At 51.1% G+C, this 22,982-nt stretch overlaps 1 protein-coding gene and 1 long non-coding RNA gene across 2 annotated transcripts in view; one reads left to right on the top strand and one right to left on the bottom strand.

Annotated features, from left to right (window-relative positions):
- The window catches only part of KIAA1671 (KIAA1671 ortholog), a 202,217-nt gene that overhangs the window by 56,715 nt on the left and 122,520 nt on the right, over window positions 1-22,982 (bottom strand).
- Window positions 10,307-11,509, top strand: LOC110256758. Its single transcript, XR_002338687.1, has 2 exons — window positions 10,307-10,429; window positions 10,522-11,509. It is a non-coding gene; the product is annotated as an uncharacterized LOC110256758 (long non-coding RNA).

Raw genomic sequence — 22,982 nt, 5'->3', positions numbered from 1 at the left:
GAAAGTTATCTTCGATTGCACCGCTCTGCCCGCCCTCCCACAAGACAGGTCTTCACTAGGAAGGCAATAAAGCACTGACTATGTGCTAGGTGCAGTGCTGACAAGCATCTCATATCATGGTCCTGACTGTCACACTCTCTCAGCAGAATCCCCTGCTCCGTTTTGTAGCTGAAGACAAAAATGCTTTATCAGTGTGGAAAGATTTGTCCCAAATGACACACCAGGAATCAAAGGTTATTTTCAATTTCCTAAAAGTTAGGAAATTCCAAAGCCCTGCTGCTAACGTTTTGGCTTCCCTCAGAGTCTGTTGGTTAAGACCACATGGTCACACAGGGCCTGGCAGGGACCTCAGCTCACATCCTGTGACTCTTACCATCCACATCAGTGGTTCTCAATCATGGCCGATTTTGCCCCCAAGGGACATTTGACAAAGTCTGGAAGGACTGGCTCGAAGCCAGAGACGCTGCTCAGAATTCTACAGTGTGCAGGACAGCCCCCCAGCACAAAGAACGACCCACCCCCAAGCGCCTCTCAGCAAAAGCACGAGGGTCCCACAGTCCTCTGAGGGGAAAGAAACAAGGCATCTGCAGACCTCGGCTGGAGTCCAGGCTGTGAGAAGGTGACTTGGAGCAAGTCACGTCCTCCCCCCGGGTCTCAGTTTTATCCTTTGTGAATGGGGAATACCAAAAATAACACCGACCCCATGGGGTTTCTGCAAGGATGTGATAAGGCCGTTTGCTGGGCTCAGTGGCTGGCACCTGGTAAGAGCTCGGGCCGGGTCATCCCCATGCCTTCACTTCCCCACCTGTGAAATGGGACAATACAGCCCCTGCCTCAATGTCATGCTCAAGCTTTTCCTCCTGATGCTGTTACACAAAGTCACGTTTTCCCAGATGGCTGCGCTATAAGATTCAAAACAAGCAGCTGGGAGAAGTAACGGCTGTGGAGAGCCACCGTGCCAGCAGTGGACCTTGTGCAGGCAAGAAATAAACATTTTGGGGGGTGGAAGTCAGGGAGGGTGGGTGAAGGGAGTGGAATGGTACCAACTCCCAGTTATAAGATAAATAAATCCTGTGGATGTACCGTACAGTACAGTGACTCTAGAGAATGATACTGTGTTGCATGAAAGTTGCTAAGAGAGTAGACCTTAAAAGCTCCCAACGCCAGGAAAAGAACGTGTAACTAGCTGAGGTGATGGATGTTAACTAAACTTAGCGTGGTGATCACTTCTCAGTTTATATGCATGTCAAACCATTATGTTCTACACGTTAAATGAATACAATGTTATATGTAAATTACATCTCGGTAGAACTGGGGGATAAACACTTTTTCAAAAAAAAATTTAAATTGAAAAAAAAATTTTGTGTTAAGAACTGGGACTTATGGTATAGCGCAGGGAGCTATATTCAATGTCCTGTAATAACCTTTCATGGAAAAGTTCTATGCACCTCCATACACTCATCTGTGAGATGAGCAATTACATAATACTCCCTGGCCACCCTCGACTGTCTGAAGAGGACACGGAGGCATAAAGAGATGAAGCAGCCTACCCAGAGCCCCACATAGCCAGTGAGAGGCAGAACCGAGATTCAAACCCACAGCTCTGGGACTCACTCCCTTCACCAATACTGGTGTAGACACAACTGTGAAATTTCCAGGAGTCAGCTCTGAGTCAGCTGCTAAACACAGCCATTACTAAAAATTAAATTATATAGATACAATTAAATCCACCTAAAAGCAAAGGCAAGAAACAGTCAAAACCTATCACTTCCTAATTACTACATTTTACTATTATCCATGGTCGTGAGGTCATTTATGAATATTGAATCTCTATGGCAAACATACGATAGGGGAGTTCCCACTGATCCGTAGTTTTGCTCTCAGTTACCTATCATCAACCTCAGTCCAAAATTACTAGATGGAAAATTCCAGAAATAAACAATTCACAAATTCTGTGCCTTTCTGAGTAGCGTGGTGAAGTCCCTCCTGGATCCCCAACCACTGAGGACCGTCGTCTGCTCCTGACATCCAGCCATCAACATGATCACAGCTCCATGACAAGGGACCACCCAAAGCAGAGGGCCCTCCTTCTCATGTACCCCCAGAAGGTCCAAGGCAGCCCCATGCTCCATGACAACGCCCACGTCAGCCACCTCACCTCTCATTACGTGGGTATCTCACCATCTCACATCATTACAAGAAGAAAGGCGAGGACGGTACAGTAAGATATTTTGAGAGAGCAAGCAAGAGACCACATCACATAACCGTCATTATAATATGTTGTTAAAATTCTTCTATTTTAGTAGGTACGTCTAGGAAAAGCATAGTGTCTATAGGACTCAGTACAATCTGCAACTCAAGTATCACTGGGGGTTTGGGAATGTACCCCCCGCACATACGAGAACTACTTTGTATAATAATGGTTCACTGTGCCTGTTTGCCCAGCTCTGTGGGCACTGACTGTTAGTTGGCTGCTTGCAAATGGCCCTGGTGGGAGTATTTACACCACAGGAATAGGCAAATGCCACACAAACCAGGACTTTCCCTTGCAAATCGCTTGTAATGTTAAACATCTAACACTGTAACTAACCCAATATATCTTTCCTGTGCCTAAGGAGTTATCTCGGTGACCCCTTGCCAGAGACCCCATTCTTCATGAAATCCAAAAATACTACATTCCCTGTGATATGTACTGATCCAGATTTCCTTCCTGAAATTTCCGACTTCCTGATGAGGAAAGCAAGAGGCATTTCGTCTGAACAAAACATCGGAGATTTGAAAACGCTGATAGAGAGAGAGAAAGTGAGAGAAACAGAGGGAGCCCCTGGGTCACAGAGATGAAATGGGGACCCTTAAACCTCGTGGACATCTCAGAGATCCAGACAAAGACACGCCCACCCAGGGCCACCCTGCAGAGTCCTCAAATGTCCAGGCAGAGGGGTGAATAAACCAAGGAGCACCTGCCGCATGGACATTAATGATGGTCTTTGCTAAAGATGTGTAAAGCTGGCACATTTTTTAAAGGATTAAAAGAGAATTTGGGAGATTGTGCTGAAGGGAGGAACAAAGACAAGAAGACAACACATTCAAATGCTAAAGAGTAGTTTTCATGGATGTTAGATTCATGGGCGGATTTTGTTTTTGTTTAGGTTTTCAGTACTCACCACATATGAAGTGAGCACACCCCACTTTTTTAGTGGTGGGGGAAGTGCAGGAGCTCAACCTAATTTCATACAAGTAGAGCCCTGGGGAGTGGCCGAGCCTTTTTCCCACCCTGTGCGTCACTCCAGGTCTCTCCCAGAGGCACCAACTCTGGGCCCAGCCTTTGGCCCCAGCTGGACCGTGAAGAGGCCATTGTTCTCTGGGTGACATCATTCTGCTGCCTGCGGGGGCGCTGAGGGAGGAGAGCAGACCTGGAATTGGGTGGGGTCACCCCAAGAGAAGGGGGCCTGGCCTGTCTGCTCATCGGCACGGGAGCAGAGGCACAGTCACCGTACATTGGCCTTTGGGGCTGCACTTAAGTTCAATACCCATGCTCCATGCCCAATGGATGCCTGAGGCTAGGTCACCTGGCAGGCAGCATGGGCACAGACACCAGGAGATGTAGGAGGTGGGTCCTGGTACCTGGACCCCACTACCATGAAGCCCAGGACTCCACGAGAAGTGGGACATGTGCCTGGTACATAGTAGGTGCTCAATAATTATCATCATCAACTTGATACTGCTCCCTTGCTCAAACCCCTACAGTACTAAACTCTAACATCCTTACCAGAGCCCCCAGGCCCTGTATGACCTGGCCCCTGCCCACTCCTTTTCTACCTTCTCCCACTTGTTTGCCCTGCTACGGCTACCCTGGGCTCCCTGTTCTTCTGCAAACATGTCAGGCACAGTCCTGCCTCAGGGCCCTTGCACTTGCTTTCCCCACTGCTGCGATGTTCTTCCTCCAAACCTTCTTAAGGTCCATTCCCTTCATTCAGGTCTCCGCTAAAATGTCACCTCCTGAGAAGACTTCCCTGACCTATCTTCCTAAAGTCCACTCCCACCAGTCCCTATACCCTGTGACACTGTTCCTTAGAGCCTGACAAACATCTGAGATTATCTTGTTCATTCATTAGTTGACTTACTTGTTTACTGCGTCTCCCCTGTTCCTGTGAGCCCTGAGAGAGAGGGTAGAGACCCTATCTCACCTCCACCTGGCACAGAAGAGGTACTGGATAAGGAATTCTTAATGAATGAATAAATACATACCTTTTTTTTTCTTTTTAGGGCTACATAGTCCACATATGGAATATGGAAGTTCCCAGGTTATGGGTCAAATCAGAGCTACAGCTGCTGGCCTACCCCACAGCCACAGCAACATGGGTCCGAGCTGCATCTGCGACCTACACCACAGCTCACAGCAATGCCAGATCCTTAACCCACTGAGGGAGGCCAGGGATCAAACCCACATCCTCATGGTTACTAGTTGGGTTCATTACCGCACAGCCACAACGAGAACTCCAATAAACAGGTTTGTTTTTGTTTTTTTTTTTTAAATCACCATTATAGCTCAGATTTTTGCATCTGGACCTTTATAAGGAAACGACCCCAGACTGCCTTGGGCCGGAATCTTGGTGTCAACTCCTAGAAGCTGTGTACCAAAACCAAATCACTGATCCTCTCTGGGCCTCAGTTTACCCATCTATAATATGGAGATGGTGCCACAAGGTGGACACAGAGATGAAGGAGAGTGGATTTCAGGAAGGCAGATGTGACATGACTGCTAGATGTGTTGGAAGCTGCTCCAGGCGATACTGAGGTAAACCAGGCTGACCAGAACCCTGGCCCTCACAGGCCCTACCTGCCAGTGGAGGAGACAGAGTGAACATGTGAAATGAAGCAAGCGCAGACTGAGATGCGTACCAGGAGAACATTACTAGGGGACGGGGCGGAGAGAAACACAGTGGGGATTCGATCCATCTCAGCTGTCAGGGAGCCTCTCCGTGGGGAGGCAAAGAGAGAGGGAAGAGCATTCCAGGCACAGGGAACCATGAGGGCAAATGCCCAGGGTCTTGAAGGAACATGTGGTGACTGAGGAAGAGCAGGAGGTCAGAGTGGCAGCACTGACATGATCTCGGAGGATGGCAGTGAGAGCTGAGGTCGAGAGGGAAGCAGGCCCAGATCCCACAGGGCCTTGCAGGCCACAGTAAGAAGCTGGGCTTCTTAAGACTGGGTGAGGCGGGGGAGCAACTTGACCCCTTGGGTTGCTGGCGGGGAAGGGGGCAGAGTAGAAGCAGTGAGGAGGGTGTAATGGGGTGATTTGTGGCCTCAAAGAGATATGTCCACATGCGAACCCCTGGCACTAGACTTTTACTTGGAAAAAAGCCCTTTGCAGCAGTTCATTAAGTTAAGGCTCTCCAGATGAGCTCATGTAGGAAAAGCCCTAAATCCAATGACAAGTGTCCTCATAAGAGACAGAGGAGAAGCCGTGTGAGGACAGCAATGTGCCCACAAGCCAAGGAATGCCTGGGGCCATTGGAAGCTGGAGGAGGCAGAAAGGACCGCACCCCCCCACACACCAGCATGGCCTGAGAACACCCTGATTTTGAACTTCTGGTCTCCAGATTTCTACTGTTTGGGGCCATCATGTGTGTGGTATGAACATAGAGGAGATGAATACAGACTGAAATCAGAGCTTCCAAAGATGAGAGTCCCAAACAGCCATTTCCTTTCAAATTCTCTCTCCCTTGCTAAAAAAAAAAAAAAAAAAAAAAAAAAAAAGTGGGGGCAGATGTGGGTAAGTTCGTGGAGGGAGGAAGACACTAAGCCCTTCAGATTTTTCTTTTTTTTTCTTCCTTTCTTCCTCCCTTCCTTCCTTTTGTTTTGGCTGCCCCACGGCATACAGAGTTCCCAGGACAGGGATCAGATCCAAGCCGCAGTTGTGACCCAAGCCACAGCTGTGGCAATGCCAGATCCTTAACCCACTGTGCTGGGCTGGGATCGAACCGGAGTCCCAACGCCCCAATGTTCCCAATACTCCCAATGCTCCCAAGACGCCACTGATTCCATTGTGCCACAGCGGAAACTCCCCTGCTGAATATCTGAAGCATCTGTTTCGCTCTATTATTCACGCAGAATCAAATACTCCAGCTCTAGACCGAGGGCCTGGCATGGAGTACGGATGTTCATACAGTGAGTTCCCAGGGTTGGGTGCCAGGTGAGCCCAGGGTGGCCGACACATGCTGCGGACCTGGAGTCCCAGCCTCACCAGCAGTGTGGCCTCAGGCCTGTGACTTCCCCTCTCTGTGCTCTAGATTTCTCCTCCAGGAAATAGGAGGCTATACCCCCTGTCCCTCTGGGGCAGCCGAGGGGATTCAATGAGACCAATCCTGGCAAAAGGAGGTGCTTGATAGATGCTGGGTCCCTGCCCTACCTACTTCCCCAGCTCAGGTCACTGGGAAACTACTCAGCTACAACTATAGCTCCCAAACCAAATTACATATAGCAGTGGGGGAGGGGTGGGAGTTTTGCTCCTCGGAGACACCTGTCAACGTCTAGAAACATTTGGGTTGTCATGGAGCTACTGGCATTTGGTGGGGAGAGGCCAGGGTGACCCTCCAGACATACCCGGGACAGCTCCCTGCTCCCCAAAGAAGGATTGGGTCCAAAATATCAGGGGTGTTGAGATGGGGAAACTGTCATATGGCCTGAGTTTGGTGGGAGAGACAAGCCCTTGATCTCTTAAGACAGTTCCTTGCTTTTCGGCCCATACATGACATATGTATGTGCTGGCGTGTTTTATTATCTGCCCCCTTGAAGACAACTCTATAAAGGCTAGAGTTGTGTCTGTTCTCTTCACAGCTGTTTCTCCAGTGCCTGCACCCTCGTGGTGCTCAATAAATCCTGGTGGAAGGAAAGTGTGCGTCAACAAATGAAGGGACACAAATAACAGCCATCTCATGCTTATGGGGGCCTGACACACAACAAACGCCCAAGAAAGGTCAGCCAGGTTCTTTCCTCTGTGAACGGCACCAGTCCGGCCGTCGGGACAGGTAGGCCTTGTCCACAGCACTTGCACCCCATACCCCCTCGAAAGCAAAGTTAAGCCCTTCCTCTCTGCCGGGTGCCAGGGCCATGCTGGTTCTAGTCTGTCCTACCAGACCACCCACCAGACAGTTCCTGGGTGAACCCCTCACAGATGAGGATGCTGAGGCTGAAAGATGTGTTTTAACTCGCCTGAGGTCACTTGGCCAGCACACGGCAGAGCAGAGCCTCGACCCCAAATCTGTCTGATTCCAAAGCCCTCTTTGCAGAACACTGCTTGGCCTGGGAGACACCCCCCGCCCCAGCTTCCCACCTTTACCCCGGCCCTTGGCCCCTGTGGTACTGCCGCTGTGCCTGGGTTCTGGAATTTTCTGCCTGGCGTCTACTTGCATCCACCTCGTTGGCTGGGCTTCGTTCTCAGGCTCACACTGGGCTGCAGCACAGACGTGCCTCTTCCTGCCTTTGTCGCTCAGAGACAATGCCAGTGTTTTCCCTCTTCCCCCTTTTTATTCGGCAGCCGCCCAGGCAGGCCATTAGCAAATTATGTCAAGGCTGGCTTTAGAAAAACGTTTTGGGGCACGCCTGGGAGGGTTACTTTTTGCCTGCCATAGATTCTTCTACTCTGCTCTCAGTAAATAGGAGCCTGAGGCAAAATATGGAACAAAATGAATTATTTAGATAAATCACGTACAAAGCTCAAGTCCTAAAGACTGAAATCCCGCCCCCCTCCCAACCTCAGCTACGGATCCTACAGGTGTTCCAGAACACTTGATTGTCTGTGGCTTTAAAAAGTTTCCTCCAGTAAAACAAATATTTCCATGAAGTCCCTGAGTAAAAGGGGCGTGTGTGGATTTTCCGGTTCACTGGGAATCTCTGAAGGAATGGTTCTGAGAGAAAAGGTTTGGTTGTCACAACAGCTAACTTGTACGGTGCCACGTACCACGTGCTAATAAGCACGGCCCCAGGCACTGCATCTGCTGACACGTCGCTGCCCTTAAGTGTTAACAATGGGAAATGGAAAGGGGAAATGACAAACCCCGTTTCACAGATGAGGCACAGGGAGGGGAACAGTCCACCCTAGGTTGCACAGCTCAGATGTGGCAGAGCCAGGAGTCAAACATAGGCCCTATGCAACAGAGCATGTGTCCCCATCCCAACTCTGCCTTTATCCTGCAGAGTCAGAGCATCACGGCACCTGACAGACAGAAAGCATCCATGAGTGCGCACCTACTGTGTGCCTGGCACTGTGATGGGCACCGACTGCAACCTCCTAATGATTGTGAGGTCTCCTAGTTGACAGAGGAAGAAGCTGAGTCTTGAAGACAGGACATGGTCCCTTTGCCAGCATGTAGCCAGGTCTGATTCAAGCTTTCAACCCAATTGCCAGCTGGTAGATGCCAAATACTAATGGAAAGAACCAGATTAATTCAGCCCAGGTTTACCTAGCCTGTTGTAACACTGTCACAGGCACTGCAAGCTACAGTGAACAGAGGAGGCAAAGGCCCTGCGAGGCCCACCTTCATTTGTTCATTCATTCATTCATTCATTCACTCACTGAGCTGGGGAGCAGGGCAATGAGGCCTGGGGGACTCTGGTCAATGCCCAGGGCCACATGGTGGCAGAAATGAATGTCACCAAGGCCTAAGCCCTTAGCCAAATTGCCAGAGAAAACAAGAGCGAAAGAGAAGAGAGACAGGGAGAGGCAGAGAGACACACAGATAGAGACAGAGACAGAAACAGACAGAGACAGAGGGACAGAAAAAAATGAACAAGAGGCTTTCTCCCAGGACTAAGTCATCCTTCCTGAGGCTGTCTTGGGGGATCTGTCTCATAAATTCAGGCCCCACTGATTCATCCAGGGCCACAAAGCAGCAGAGCCCCAGAAAGGCAGATGTCATATTAATGAGGCACCTGGCTGCTCTGGTAGCTGTGTGACCCCAGAAGAATCACCACACCTCTCTGGGCCAGCTGAGGGGATGCTAGGATCCTGTACTTTGACAGCAGGTGTGAGCTTTCAGTGACCTCGAGAGCACAGAGCGCTGGCTCTGAGCCTGGTGCACCCCCCCTCCCCCACCACACATATGCTGCATCCCTAAATGCTGGATCTCTTAATGACCATTGAGAGGCTGAAGCCAGGGAAGGAGCTGGCTCAGTCCTCCACTCATCTTTAGTCCCTTGTGAACTGGGTCACACAGGCAGGTGGCAGACGTTTCCTATGTGAAAACACCAGGCCTTCACTTTGAGGGTCAGTGATGTGGACGTCCCTGAAATTATCAGGATGGTCTGGAGAAATCCTTTTACTGGGAGCTGGTCTGGAAAGACCCCTGAGTGGGGGGAGGGGGTTCAGAGCTGGGGGTTCTGGCCCTGGCTTTGCCACTTGCTTGCTGTGCTACCCCAGGCAGGTGCCTTTCCCTCTCTGAGCTCAGTCCCATCTCTCCAAATCATCAGTAAGGTCCTTAAGAAAATACCTAGATGCAGGTCGGGTCTTTAATCATTAGATGTCACTCCACCCTGGCCTCCGCCCCAGCCCCATCAAGCTGCCAGAGTGAGAGATGGCAGGATCTCAGGACCCAGACTGAGCTCCCCCCAGACTCAATCCTGGCCCACTCATGCCGAGGTCCCCAGGGCCAACAGGCAAACCTGCCCACCACTGCGGGTAATCTGATGAGACCTCGCAATTTTTGCTCCATGACAAGACCACGAAAGCCACAATGCCACATGCACATGACACGGATACTCGGCCACCCTGGGGGTGTGGTGTGAGGAGGTGAAGCAGGTGCCAGCTAATCCTCCCTAAAAATAGGAAGCATTTGTGTCAGGCTGGAGTGCCGGCACTTAAGATAAATCAACCAGCAAAGCCAGCCTGATGCATGTGCCAGCCCTGTCCATAGGGATGGTGAATCCGGTATCAATTTCCTGACCACTTCGGGGGAGCGAGCAAGTCCACTGTCAGGGGAATCACCACCACATGCCTCTTTCCCAGGCAGGGGAGCAGGAAACAGCTGAGGCGGTGGAGCTTGGTGGCCAATTATCCTGGACCCCCCACCACTCCTGGGGTGGGGGAGGGGAGCACTGTTGGGGAGGAGTTTTCGCTGATGTTTTAATATTTTAAAAAGCATCATAAGCTTACAAGATCTGGTGGCTCCGAGTCCGGCTGCCTTTTCCTCAGGGAAGAAAATCTCTGTTGGCTGCGGGCTGAGAAGCGGCGGAAAGATTCCCGGCTCCGGGAGGCGAGGTGTCTGAAGGATGAGGTGCGCTTGAAGGAGGTTCGGCCGGCGGGCTCCCCGCTTGCCCGCTCCGGGCCCACTGTGCTGGTCACTAAGTTGAGGGCCTCCTGGAAGGACCGCCGGACGGTCCCCATCCACTGGGTCATGTGGGTTTGGGCCACCGTGAGTTTGTCTCCCAGGTAATCCATGGGGCCGGGAGGAGAGGGTGGGGGAGGTGAGGGAGGGCAGAAATGCCAGGGTCCTCACCCCTCTCCCTTCTGTCCGCTCACAGAAGTTCTGGGCTCGCCCGGAGAGGGAAGCCAGCAGCCCTCTTCAGTGGGACCCAGAGTAAATAAACATCGCTGAGCCAGCAGCCTTTGGCATCCGCGGGTCTTACTCCGAAGCAGAGGCGGTTCAGGGTCAAGTCCACCCCCCAGAGTTGTGAGTAAACACGCCGGGAGCTCCAAGATCCAGTTCCCAGCGCTGGCCGGCTGGCTGGCCGGCTCGGGTGACCAGGAGCTTGGAGGAACTGGGCTGCCGCGCTGGCTCCAGGGCGTGACAGTCCCCGCGAGGTGGGGGAGGAAGAGGCGGTGGCCCTAGGCACCCCCGGGCACCCTCACCCTCACTTTCCCCCAGGAAGGCGGGCCCCCCAGGCGCTGGAAGGACCCGGTGCCACCCGCCGCTGCCCCCTGCCCAGCTGCCCTCTGCGGGGCCCTGCTCACCTGACCCACGCAGGTTTCCCCTCCTCCGGCTGAGGCTTCCAAACCTGTGGGCCGGCGGGCAGCTAGCTCATTTCCGGAGGCAGCCACCAGGGCCCCGGGTCCCCTGGCTCGGCAGCCCACGATGACATCAGCCCCCGTTCTCAGCGAGGGGCTTCGCTGCCCAGGAATGCAGGAGGGGCCTCGGGGAGGCGGCCGCCCAGGGAGCTGGCGTCCGCCCCCATTTGTTCTCCCCCCCAAGTCTCAACTCGCTCACCGTCCCGCGGGTCCGACGATGTCTGCACGTGCCCAACAGCCTACCCGCCCTGTGCCCTGACCGCGGGCGCACCGAGAGATGCGGCTGCACGTGTGTGCGCCTGGGCACGTGTGTGCATGTATGTTGGAGATCTGATAGCCCTGGGAAGGCTGAAGCAGTTGGGAAACTGCCTCTAGGGTGAGAGGTAGCGAGCGCCTCAGGACCTCTGGTCGGTAGTCAGTCAGTCTGTCTCCCTCTGGTGGTCCCTTTCTCTGTCAGGTTCCCAGCCTCTCCTTCCTCCCCCGTCTTTCAATTTCCACTTGTTCCTCCCTAAGCGTGCCTCTCTCGATCGCTCGCGCTCTCTCTCTCTCTCTCTCTCTCTCTCTCTCTCTCTCTCTCTCGCTATCCCTCCCTTTCTCTCCTTTCCGGCCTCTCTCCCTCCTCCTTCCTAAAAGGCCACACCCAGCCAGGTGAAACAGCCCCCCCGCGCCCCAGGTCCTCCTAGGAAGGAACTGGGCTGGGCTATATTGCAGTACTGGAGGAGTTGCCATGGCAACCCGGGGGGCACAGCATCTGCCCCATCCTGGGCAGGCAGGCTCAGCACAGGGAGCAATGGGAATGATTCACAGTTTGCACTGGGTCACATGAGCGCCTGGGTTTTAACCCTTGTGGAGCTGGAGTGGTTGTGATTGGGGGTGGGGGGATGCAAGGCAGCAGTGTCTGTCACTGGAGAGGGTGCTTGTCAGGAATGGGGAACAGCAGCCAGGTCCTGATGGGGAGGCACACTTGTGGAAGGAGTTTTCTCCTTCTATCCAGCAAGGATTCATCCTCTGTGTTACAGGTGAGGAGATGTGAACTCAGAGATGTAGATTCACTCGCCCAAGGTCACACAGCCAGGGTACCAACCAGGGCAAGGACAGAGGCCATTTCCTCCCCACCCTCACCCCATTCCCCAGGTCTGACACAGCACATGGCTCAGACTGGAGCTCAGTAAATGTTTATTGTTCAAACACCAAGTCCAAGACTGAAACTTTGATCAGTCTGACTGCATTGTGAGCGCTTTCCACCACCCACGTCACCTTCATTTTGAACAAATATTTGCTCTCTAGACATTGATCAAAGGGCCGCACTTGAGAAAGTTTTTCACGGAGGTATCTCTGACAATGCAGCTGATTCAGATGTCTTTCTCCTCTGGATTCCTAGTCCTTGTGGCTATTCATTCAGCCCTTTCTGTAAACATTCAGAATGTGCCCATTCGGGCTGGGCAGTAGATACAAAGACAGAGAACAGCCCCTGCTGTTGAGGGATCACAGTCCAGCAGACACTATAATGGTGGCTAAGTTATTGAGAGTGGGGCTGAGTCTCCAATGCCCTTCTAAGTATTCATAAGAATCAACTTATGAATCTTCACATGAACCCATTTCACAGAGAGGGAGACTGAGGCCCAGAGAGGTGAAGTCCTGCCAAGGTCTTCCAGGATGGTGGGCAGCCCCCAAGATGGCCTCCAGTGCTCCCTGCCCCCCGTGATCCTCCCCACAGCAAGTCAGAGGTGGTCTATGTGCCCAAAAGATAAAGCAGAAGTGACAGGTGTGACTTCCAAAGCTAGGTCATAAAATGCATCACAGCTCACTCCATGGAGGGAGGTCAGCCACCATGTAGTGAGGGTGCTCAAGCAGCCCTGTGGTAAGACCCACATGGAAAGGGTCTGAGGCCCCCAGCCAATACTCAGCACCCACTGCCAGCCACATTGTGAGGCTTTTTTTTTTTTTTTTTTTTAATGGCCATACCTGCAGCACATGGAAGTTCCCAGGCTAGGGGTTGAATTGGAGCTGCAGCTGCTGACCTATACCACAGCCACAGCAACACGGGATCCGAGCCACATTTGTAACCTATACCTAAGCTTGTGGCAACGCCAGATCCTCAACCCACTGAGCGAGGCCAGGGATTAAACCTGCATCCTCACAGACACTATGTTGGGTTCTTAACCCACTTAGCCACAATGAGAACCCCAGCCCTTTTGGAAGTAGATTCCACATGGCCAGTCAGACCCTCTGATGACAGCTGCCCTTGTCTGCAACCTCGCAGGAGACCCTGAGCCAGAGCCACCCAGCCAAGCTGCTCCCAAATTCCTGACCCACAGAAATCACAAGAGATCAAATGCCCAAAGGCAGGATAGTGCCTGGTCCATCAGGAAACCAAGGGCTGGAGCAGAATGAGGGGAGGGGGACAAAAGATTCTCACAGCAGCCTGTGCATCCTATATGTAAGGAATTATTACCCCATAATGCAGATGAGAAAACATGCTCAGGGCCCAGCATCCTACTTCCACACATGTGTCTGGACCCACCCACCATCCCACACAGCCTCTAGGGTCTCAGAGCTTCTGGCCTTCCAGGTTTGCCCATTTTCTGCACATGGGAGTGGCCACAATCAGCCTCCCAGAGGGCCAGGAACTTCTGGGGTGGGAGCAGACCCGTGAAGAAGCTGTCCCCTTCTCTAAATCCAGAAAAGCCTCACCAGAAATACCTAAAGAGATGGAAAGGGACATAACTTTTTAATAGACCATCTGGACACAGAGGTGGGGCAAATTTACTGAGAACCTCCAGGAGGACAAACAAAAGTTAAATCAAAGCAGCACCTAGAACACCTTTAAAATAACATCTAGAGTGGCCCCAGCTGTGGTAAAAGCAATGCATTTATCCACAGTTGGAAATGGAAACTGGTATATATTTCCTGAAGGGAATTTAACATTCAAGATCAAAAATCTTTTTTCCCCCTTTTTTTTTTTTGAAAAATAAAGGAAACCTGTGGCATATGGAGGTTCCCAGGCTAAGGGTCGAATTAGAGCTGTAGCCACTGGCCTATGCCACAGCCACAGCCACGCCACATCTGAGCTGCATCTTCAACCTATGCCGAAGCTTGCAGCAATGCAGGATCCTTAACCCACTGAGCAAGGCCAGGGATCGAATCCACATCCACACAGACATTATGTCAGGTTCCTAACCTGCCCAGCCACAACTGGCACTGCAAGACCAAAATTCTTAAAAACAATGGCCTACCAGTTAATGACACATGTTGAAGTGTATTGGTATCTATAAATTATTATGAAATCCACCAAAGAACTATGTGTGTGTGTGTGTGTGTGTGTGTGTGTGTGTGTGTACACACTAAGGAATGGACAGATGACTAGACTTTTATAAAGTAAAAATAGAAAAATGTTAGCAGTTATAGAATCTATCTGGTGAGTATATGTGTGTCCTGTACAATTTTTTTCTGTGTCTGAAATTTTTCATAATAAAGGGCTGGGATATGCCTGCCTTTCGACCCTGCATTTCATGATCCAATTCTGCATCCAGCAATCTGTCTGGAAATGAGAATGATCTATACAAACATTTTGCTACAGGGGTGTTTATCACAATCACACGTGATAGTTACATTTGTGAAAAATTAGTAAAAACCTTATCCTCCAACAAAAAGAGGCTCGTTCAGTGCTGTGCCAGGCCATATTGACGTCAGAGGAAAAGGAAAAATCAGTAATGCTGTGTGATAGTTTGCTCATCATGGACTTTTGAATTAACTTTGATTTTTAAAAACATTGCATTCAAATATTCTGTATCTTTGATAACCCCTTTTTTGGGTGCTCCCTTAAATTTTGTGCCCTAGGTGTGTGCCTCACTTCACCCTAGTCCCAGCTCCGGACAAGCTAAATCAGTATGGTGTCGTGGTTAAGGGTTTGTAGACCTGCCAATAGCTCTAACTAGCTGTGTGACCCTGAGGAAGTTACTGAACCTCTCAGATTTTCAGAGATGAAATCATCAAAGTCATCCTTGTCACTGATGCTGTCAGTACCACTTACTGTGTATGCCAGGTGTCATATTACATTGTCTGCTCCTCTCAATACTGAAATGAGGTTTGTGCTAGGATTATTATCTCTATTTTATAGATGGAAAGACTGAGGCAGAGGGATTCGGTGACCAGGCTAAGGTCACACAGCTATGAAGTGATGGAGTGTGCAGCCCCCAGCCTCGCACCATGGGCAACGTAGAAGAGGACCTGGCCTTTGTCAAATCAGTCGGAGTGGAAGACAAGGGTTGGAAAAAGCAGAAGCGAGCTAGCAGCAGGCAGGGTGGCACAGTCCCGCCTCCTTCCACAATGGGGGAGAGGGGCGCAGAAGGGAGCTGGGAAGCCAGATTGCCGGCCTGCTCCCCACTCTGGCTCCCTTTAGGTACAATGTGGTCTCAAAGTGTGACTATAAAAAGCGTCACTCTCTGAAAACTGGGGCAGCCTGAGTGCTTTCCCCGCCAGAGGACTTTTTCTGCAGACTCTTCTGTTCTCTCCAGGAAACTCTTGGGATGTTGCTGGGCATCAAAAAGGAAAGGAAGCCATCTCCTTACATAATTAATCCAAAATACTCTGGAGAGGCTGCTGTGATTCAGGAAATAAATGGGAGTTTTCCCCTCAGTGCAAGGTGGGGCCCAGAGGTCATCATTTCCCAGCAAGCGTGTGCAGTTACAGAAATTGGAACGTCGGTCATTCATTCATTCAACAAACTGTGAATGTGTTCTACTTTGTGTGAACTCTGTGCTTACCCGGAACGGACCCGTAGTCCCTGAAGAGCTGAGAGTAGCAGTCCTCTGATTTTCAGCCATCAAGGGGAGAGGGTGTCTCAGTGGACCCTCTCAAACCTGAGGCTGTAACATTTTCTCCCCCAAACCTGATACAATGTGCACGCTCTAGAGAAGCCCTCAGATGGAAGAAAAAGCCAGATAAAAATGAATATTGGTGGAATTCCCTTTGTAGCTCAGTGGGTTACAAACCCGTCTAGTATCTATGAGGCTGCAGGTTCAATCCCTGGCCTTGCTCAATGGATTAAGGATCCAGCTTTGCTCTGAGCTGTGGTGTAGGTCGCAGATGCAGCTCAGACCTGAGGTGGCTGTGGCTGTGGCGTAGGCCAGAGCCATAGCTCCAATTTGACACCTGGCCTGGGAACGTCCATATGCTGACGGTGAAGCCCTAAAAAGCAAAAAAAAAAAAATTAAATAAATAAAAATAAAATTTTAAATGAACATTTCCAATACAAATATCAAGGGCTATGATAGACTAGTGAATAATACACCATGATGGAAACATAAGAGGGGGAGGTGAAACCCCACCAAGAAAGTAGGAAGTTGAGGAAAGAAGAACAAAGGGAAGATGATCATTTATTGAAGATAATTTCTTATAAGTGGAAGAAGGAAATCTGGGTAGGGTCTTGAAGGATACATAGGAGTGTTCCCAAAATGTCAAAAGAGGATGGCTGGTGCAAAAGCCCCTGGGCGTGGCCATATTCAGTCTTGCCTGTGGGATTCTGCACAGGCACTATCCCCTGTACCCCTGCCTGTGGCTGCCCACCCCCCAATCTCCATCTCTGTTGGACCCCACTCCCACCCCAAGACCACTTTCAGCAACTTCAGTCTTTCCCAAATCTCCCCCAGGAGGTCTCAACTACATGACCCTCTGCACATCTTGCTTCCCAAAAGACTGAACCTTCCAGGAGTAGGTATCCTGGGCCTCGAAATATACTAGTATTATGTTGACAAGGAAGGTGGCGCAGTGGAAATAACAATAACCATAAATTGGGGATTTACTGTGTGTGGGAACAGGTTACTGAGACATCTCACTTCACCTCATATAACCTTCACAACCTCCCTTCAGACTGCGTCCTGTTATTAATTAACCCCATTTTGCAGAGAAGGGCAGTGAGGTTTAAAGACCTGAAGGTATCCACTCAAGGTCACTGAGCTGGCAAGTGGGGGTTCTGGGGCTTGAACCCAGACCTGTGTGGTTCTGAGACCCTCCCCCTTCCAGGGCAGGAGCCAGACTCTGTCTACCACTCTGAGATTCCTGAAAGTGGCCAGTTCTGCCCCAAGCCCTGTGCAGAAGGGCAGGGAAGATCATGGAACAGAACTTCTCTGCTTGTCCTCAAACCTCCCTGGGTCAGGAAATGCCTGCAGAAGGACTTGTCTGGTTGTAAACCAGTTTCCTTTCTTGACGACTGGCCTGGAGACTAATTCCTGGGACCACGTGTGGGAAGTGCCAGCCGATGGATCCAGCTCAAACCTGTTTTCTCTCCCCATGGGATGGAACCAAGCTCTCGGAAACCAACAGCCAAATTTCTCATTTCATTGAAGGACCAGGTCCAGGCAGGTGGGTCTCACAGACCCCACAGTAAATCTGTGACAGGCGCCTTAATTTTTCATAGGAATTGCTCACAACCTGGACTTTGACAGGGTCTCTGGCCTCATGTTTAACCTATTCCCCAGCTTCTCTCCTGCCTGACCCAGCTGAACTAACTGCCATCCTGGAATATGCCATGCTGCCTCTTGTTCAGCCGTTGGCACATGCTGTTCCTTCCAGCTAGGGCACTATTCCATCCATTCCTCACCTGGTCAGCCTCTATCATCTTTCACAGCTCAGCTTAGGAACTCACTTCTCCAAGAAGCCTCCTCTGATTCTTCATGCCCATGAGGGGCCAACTCTGGGCTCCCACCTTGCCATGTGGTCCCCACCACATCATTAACAATCTGAGCTTTAACTCAATTTTCCCATCAGTCTCCCCACTGGACTCTGAGCCCTTTGATTCTCAGCAGGCACTCGACGTGCCTACCGTGTGAAATGAAGGAACCACTGAGGCTTGAACCCCAGTCATACAACTCCCAGCATCCCTCTCCCTAGGCTTGTTTCCAAGGCAACAGTGAAAAGAATTCTGATATGGAAAAAACAAGACAGAAATGACTTGATCCAACAAAGTCAATCCCAGATTATTTATAAACCAAGACCACGACTATTTCCTTGTGTTCATTTATCACATTCTTAGTTAAGTAGTCATTTTAATGACCAAAGATGCCCTTAATTAACCTTGGGAGGGGAGGGGAGGAAAAAACCATCTGGAAAGGAAATCTTTCTAACAACAGCCAGGAACTCATCTTGCCGCTTTATCAGGCCCCTCCCCAAGCTCAAGTGGAAAGTAGCATTTTCCACACCGGGGAGAGCCTGCTGTGTGGCTGTGTGCCTGGTGTGGCAAGGCCAGTCTGTAATTACAGCCCCTCTCTGAAGAGCTGGGCATCTAATAAGGCTGCAGGCCCAGCCTCCTCTACAACGGAACAGGGTGGGCTGGGGGCCCCGCCTCATTCATGCTGCTGGGCTGCCTCGGGGCTTTGGAGGCAGTGGGTTCTGGAACATTGCCACCCTCTCCTCGGGCTTCCTGGGAAGGAGAAGGGGACCCCACTGGGGTCTGGTTGCCCTGCCTGGGGTTTGTCACCCCATGTCTTTCCCCCAGAGCAGCTGAAATTCTACATTTTGGGATCAGTTAGCAAAAGAGAGCAAGATGTTCTTGGGGAAGGAGGAACCAGAGAGGAGAGATTCATGACGTCCCCTGGGAAATGCTCCCCAGAGCAGCGAGCATGCTACCCTGGGCTAAGTGCCCCTTAAGCAGCACCCCAGGACGTGGAGGATCCCCAGGAGGATAAATGAGTTGAAGGCCTTCCTTTCCCTGCTCCCTCCCGCCTCCCTTCTGACTTCAACAAGCACTTGAATGAGGACCTACTCTGTGCCAGGAGAGGTGGTGGTGGCAGCAAGGGCCTTTCTTCCTCTCGGCTTCATTTCCTCAGACTTGGCCAGCCATGAACCCCAAGGGAAGCCTGACTGTGACAGGCACAAGTTTTCCCGGGATGGTCTTGGGGACCCACTCCCAGCCTCAGCTGCCAGGGCAGCTCCAGGGACCTGCAGGTCCAGGTGACCTGCCCCAGCTGAACAGGGGGCAAAGGGTGGGCCCTGGGCCCACTGACCCAAGGTTGAAGCCCTCCCGGCTTGGGGGTCCCCAGATAGCATTCCCTCCTCTCTGGGCCTTGAATCCTTACAGGGGCTGCACCGGAAGCCTGACTCCAACCCCCGGCTGCCTCTTCTCAGAGGCCACCTGTCAGGGCCGGGCTCAAACGCCATGTAGCCTTGAGAACCCCTGTGGCCTCCTTCAGCCTGAGGCGTCTCATCTCACTAGTGGAAATCATGACACCTGCCTCCCAGGTAAAGATGCACAAAGTAGGCCCCTGGCAAAGAGAAGCGGGATGGCGTCAGATTCCAGCCGTGATGTCCACAGCTGGAGTGCTCACATTTTGAGAACAAATGAGAAAAACAGCCTCCCAAATACCAAATCAGAATCTAGGCGAATGCCGCTAGGATGCAGTTAATATTTCCTAAGCACCAGTGATGTGCCAGGCCCTATACCATCTCATCATCTCCACACACATGGTTATGGGTGGGGCCTCTAAGACTGATTTCACACTGTGTGACCTTGGGCAAGTGGTTTGCCTTCTCTGAGCCCCTCCTTCCTTGTCTTTAAAATGGGATAAAAATGGTCCTCTCCTTCCCAGGTGGTGCTGAAGTTTACATGATGTGCATTCTGACCATCTCCTGAGAGGAGAACTGCCCCATTATACAGATGAGGACACTGAGATGGCAGGAGCAAAGGCTGAAGGCTGCGCAGTCACTCAGTGGTGAAGTCTGGCTAGGAGGCCTGTCCACCAAGCCCCGATCTCACGGCTAGAGCTCAGCAGGCAAGGGGGCAGTGAGCACTGGGGAACTGACACCTCTGGCCTCCCACGTCCACACCCATCATTTCCATCACCCTGCTCGCCAGCCCTCGACCCCCCTCCTCTCATCTCAGAGCTGCTGTGAGTAACAGTCCCCACTTGGCGCCTGCTTGCTAACGCCTCTTCACGGGCATGGCTTTCTCCCGACCCAGCTAGAGGTCTATTATCTCGTGCCTTGCTTCTCGGCTGGCGGCCACCCCCTCCTCTGCACTGCCCACGCTGTTCCAAGCCACGCTGTGCCAGGTGGGGAGGGCAGGGAGGGGGCAGCCAGGCAGCCTTGGCACTTTGACAAAAGCATGTCGCCCCACAGGTCCCCAAAGATCCCACCTGGTAGGCACAAGGCAGGTTCAGGCAGCCTCAGAGCCCTGGACCCTGGGCTAGCCTGCACTCAAAGCCAGCCAGAGACCCCCTGGCCAGGGCACTGAAGGTAAGACTGCCCAAGCTCCTTCCACCTGGCTGCTTCCTGCTGGGAAAGTTACCTCCCAGCAGCTGCACACTGACCACGGCCCCCGCACCACAGTGCTGCTTATTTCTGAGTCTTGGCTCCTCAGAGAATCTTCCCTTAACCTCTCAACACAAAGGGGCTGCCAGACCCTCTCTAACTTAGCATCCTTCCTGTTATACATCAATACTTGCCATTACTTGGTATTTTCCCAATCACTTACTTAATATGATCTCTCTAATGAAGGCTCGTGGAGTAGAAACCTTGGATGTCTTAATCTCTGCTACTGCCCCCATGCCTAGCACACTGGAAGCTCTCAGTAAGTGTTGAATGAATGGGTAAATGAATGAATGAATGAAGAAGAGAAAGAAGGAGTGAGAAGGGGAGAAGTGGGGTAGGGGATAAGACGGAGGGGAGGGAGGGGAGGAAGAAGCACTATAATATTTGTACTGCAGTCCCATCCTCTCTTCTCCTCTTTCCCTGGCCAGTTCCTACCCATCCTTAAAGACTTCACAGTGATGTCCCCACCTCCAGGAAGCCCTCCCTGCTGCCCTCCCCATTCAGTTTAGAGCCTCCTCTGGGCTTGCCACCCCGGGGCTTCAGTGTGTTCTCTTCACTGTAACTATAAGAGCCAATGTCCCACTAGCTGTGGACACCGTGAAGGTCACTGCCATTTCTATTCCCTTCTGTATCTCCGGGGCCCATCCTGACAGCTGGTACACAGCTAATGTTTATCAAGGCCTAACCACACTTCAGGCCAAGGCTAAATGTTTTGTTTTTGTTTTTGTCTTTTTAGGGCCGCACCTGCGGGATATGGAGGTTCCCAGGCTAGGGGTCGAATCAGATCTGTAGCTGCTGGCCTACACCACAGCCACAGCAATGCAGGATCCGAGCCATGTCTGCAACCTACACCACAGCTCATGGCAATGCTGTATCCTTAACCCACTGAGTGAGGCAGGGATCGAACCTGCGTCCTCATGGATGCTAGTCAGATTCATTTCTGCTGAGTCATTCAGTCAAGGCTGAATGTTTTGAATCAGATAATTCATGGACTCTTCAGCATCGCCTTGTAAGAAGGGGGGACATCTTAGACCCATTTTACAGACAAGAGAAGTAAGGCTGAGAGAAGGCAAGCTACTTGGTCAGGGACAAACAGCAAGGACCCTGGGAGACCTCTATACCACATTGTTCTCCCACACCAACTATGTTCAATGCATGATGCACTTTTCATAAACCTCATTCAGCTTCTCATCAGCCCTTAAAGGAGACACACAACACTCTCCCAAAGTCTCAGGTGAAGGAACCAGGCCAGGGATGCACAGAGTCCTCACACCCAGCTCAAACTCACTCAAGACTATCAGGCACCAGGAAACTGATGCAGAAAAATATGGTCATGAATAGCATTCTTCCTTCGTGACAAGCCTTGAAAATGATGGCTACTCACTTCCCACCCTCTCTTGCAGCAACAGCCAGGGCATGGGACCAAATCCTGGCCAACAGGATCTGGGGGGAAGTCTGTTGGGTGGACTCAGGGAGAAATTGTCCTCCCATTGAACCCACCTCTTCTTTGGCTGGATGTTGTCAAGTCTCCCTGGAATGGCTGGAGCCATGGCAGCCATTTTGGGACCATGAGGAACATGCTACTGAAGAGAGTATAGAAAGATGGAAAGAATCCGTGTTGATCCACTAATCCACCATGGGGCAAACTTTTTTAAAGGGCCAAACAGTAAATACTTTAGATTTTGCCAGCAACATGTGGTCTCCATCACACATTGTTTGTATTTTAGATCTTTTTTTAAAAGAATCTTTTTTCAAAGGTAAAATTCATTCTTAGCTCACAGGTCACAGTTTAATGAAGCCTACAACACACTCCCCCTACCATCAGGTGGATTATGTAACGTAATACATGTCCTTCCTGTCTGACCCATCTTTATGGGGTCTTTCATTACTTTCAGCATCTTCAAAAGCATCTTTCCTGAGAAGATGACAGTTGTGTCCCAAGTGCTGGTGAGGATGTGGGGTAACTGAAACTCTCAGGGGATGAAATGCAAAATGGCACAGCTACACTGGAAAACAGCTCAGCAGTTTCTTAAAAAGTTTCATATGTCTCCCATATGATCCATCCACCCCACTCTTGGGTGTTTACCCAAGAGAAATGAAATCAGCTGTCCACACAGAGTCTTGAACAAGGATGTTCTCAGCAGCCTTATTCACACCAGCCAAAAAAAGTGGAATGAACCAAATGTCTGTCCAAGTGAATGGACACATACACTGGCACATCTGTGCAATGGACCAGTCCTGAATGACAAAAAGGAATAAGCCATCGAGACCCACTACACTATGGATGAATCTCAAATAATTCTGCAGAGTGAAAGAAAACAAAGAAGAGCATATGGTAGTGTTCCCTCTGTGGCACAGTGGGCTAAGGATCTAACTGCAGCAGCTCAGGTCACTGCAGGGGTGTAGATTTGATCCCCAGCCCCCCACAGTGGGTTTAAAGCATCTATCATGGCCACAGCTGTGGTGCAGGTTGCAGGTGCAGTTCAGATGTGATCCCTGGCCTGGGAACTTCCATATGCCGTGGGCAAAGCCAAAAAACGGGGGGTGGGGGGGGAGAAGAGCACGTGGTATCCAATTCCACTTACATAAAAGTCTAGAATATGCAAACTAATCTATAGTGACAGAGAGCAGATCAGTGGTGGCTTGGGGGCGGTAGGGGGGAATGGATTGC

This window comes from Sus scrofa, chromosome 14 (assembly GCF_000003025.6).
Source record: "Sus scrofa isolate TJ Tabasco breed Duroc chromosome 14, Sscrofa11.1, whole genome shotgun sequence".
NCBI lineage: Eukaryota > Metazoa > Chordata > Mammalia > Artiodactyla > Suidae > Sus > Sus scrofa.
This window is presented reverse-complemented; position numbering and strand designations above follow the sequence as displayed.